The sequence below is a fragment of the Manihot esculenta genome, unplaced genomic scaffold (genome assembly GCF_001659605.2).
Source record: "Manihot esculenta cultivar AM560-2 unplaced genomic scaffold, M.esculenta_v8 Scaffold64, whole genome shotgun sequence".
Classification (NCBI taxonomy): domain Eukaryota; kingdom Viridiplantae; phylum Streptophyta; class Magnoliopsida; order Malpighiales; family Euphorbiaceae; genus Manihot; species Manihot esculenta.
This window is the reverse complement of record NW_025215481.1, coordinates 630,221-632,720: the sequence shown is the minus strand read 5'-3', so window position 1 is coordinate 632,720 and position 2,500 is coordinate 630,221.

The window sequence follows — 2,500 nt, the reverse complement described above, 5'->3', positions numbered from 1 at the left end:
GCAGCATGTGCCTCAACGCCACTCGCACATAGGATTGAGCACGGCATTATATCACCACGCCCTCCCCCAAGCACTCGCAACGCCTTGACAAAAGCATTAGCACCAAGCTCATCCCCCCAGCCTAGGTATTGCAAAACCACAACAGCCCCGACGTCCATCCACGACCCCGAGGAACGTAACACCCCACCAAGCAGCAGGCCTACACCACCAAGGACACAAACTAAGACAGGTTGCATCGCACGTCCGCCTGTGTTCAGAGTGCGGCATCCACACCTTGAACCGGCTTCCATTTGACACCCCCCGGCAAAGCCTTCGACCCCAATAGCTTCAGCCCTGTCGCCAGACCCAAACGCCTCAAAAGTCTATGCCACCAGGAACTCACACCATGCCCATTGCATCGCATTTCCGCCAGCACGTTGACCCAAGCACGGCACTAGAATGCCACACCGAAGCCTTGCACAAGCATCCAATTGATACTCCAAGCATGGGGATCGGCCCCAATAGCACTGAGTTCGTCGTCGGAGTTGAGGTACTGACCGCCGAGTTGGATGGAAATATTAGCACAACAAAATCCCGAAGCCCAGTGCATCACCTGGAAACTCGCACATCGGCACGGGCACAACACACAAATGCCATGCCCACACCTTGCACCAGCGTCCATTTAACACGCCCAAGCATTGGGATAAACCACCGGATCATTTCCTTGAACTGTCACCAATGGCCCTGGAATGGGCCCCACCGGGCCCGGGATGGGCCCCACCGGGTCCACCACGCCCGAGAATTTTTTTCGATGTTGAATCGAGAGGTAGAGGTGGAGAGGGGGCTAACAAGCTTATTCGCATGCTATACCGATGCCCACATATGGCCTAGCGCATGCCCAGGCCCCGGCCTTGCTGGCCCCCCCAGGGGGGTGACTACCCACACCCCCCTAAAGAGCCTTAGGAACAAGTTGGGCTGTGGCAGGAGGAAACATCACAATGTCTGAGGTGACACACCCCCCCTAAAAAATTCAATTTTAGGTATTTTGACCTGATTTTTTGCAGATACCTTTATAAAAATGTAATCTAATTTTACAAAAATTTTGAAAATTTTTTATCGAGTCTAGGTATTTTTTTTTATTTTTTAAGTGTTAAAAATTCAAAAAATCATAAAAAATAGAAAACCCGTCAGAAAATCACCAAATTTTTTGTGGAACCTTAGAAAAATATTATAAATTTATTTGAGTTGTTATTTGGTGATTTTCTTAAACTTTGCACGGAGACATGACAATGCATGGGGTGACATGACAATACATGAGGTGACATGACAATGTTTGAAGTGACACACCCCCTAAAAAATTCAATTTTAGGTATTTTGACCTGATATTTTGCAGATATATTTAGAAGAATATAATCTAATTTTACAAAAATTTTGAGAATTTTTTATCCAGTCTAGGTATTTTTTTTTATTTTTTAAGTGTTAAAAATTCAGAAAATCATAAAAAAAACATAACTCGTCAGAAAATCACCAAATTTTGTGTGGCACCTTAGAAAAATATAACAAATTTAATTGAGTTGTCATTTGGTGATTTTTTAAAACTTTTCAAAGAGAATTGGCTTGTGTCACAATTCTTGCCAATTTTGGGCATGCATGGTGGCTATAGGAAAAGTAAATGGAGGAGGTAGTGCTCTTGATCTCACAACATATTGTTTCGTGTTCTTTTTGCAATGTGAGATAAAATAGATAAAAACTCATAGAGGTTGCAATAATTGGTTCATAGTCTCAATGAGTAAAAGAGAATCACTCCATAGATTTTCATTGCCTATGCGATGATGGCAAGTGTGCGTCCAAGCATGTGAGCCAACCATTGCAAAATGTTGGTCAATATTTTTTCTCGTGTGTTGAAAGATATTGTCATTGTATAAGTATTCAAGCTTGAGCTTGTTCAGTACAGAAAACAATGGCACGCTTTGCTCGTTGAAGTGTACAATTAATTGACCGCGTGAACCTCTTTTGGCCTGGTGGTTGGCCAACGGGATATACTTGTTTACCAATGCTAACCTCATTTTGCAAAACATGTGCAAATAGCATCAACCCCAACGTTGCACCACGGGCTCATTGGGGAGCAATGGGCACAGCAGGAGGGAGCCACGGGCCAATTGGCTGCTACTGGGCGTGGGAGCAATTCGCTACGGGCCCGGTGGCGCCTTCCTGAGCACAGTTCCCAGTGCAGCAGCAAGGCGCCACGGGCCCGTAGGCGCCTTCCTGAGCACAGTTTCCCGTGCAGCAGCAAGGCGCCACGGGCCCGTAGGCGCCTTCCTGAGCACAGTTCCCCGTGCAGCAGCAATGCGCCACGGGCCCGTTGGCGAGGAGCAGCGCACTGGTATTTGGGATGTTACTTACTCTGGTTCGATTAGATAAAATTAAAAAAAAAATCGAATCAAACCAATTATTGATAACAGTATATTATTATTTTCAATAATACAGGGAGATTAAACCATAATCAAATTCAAAATATTTC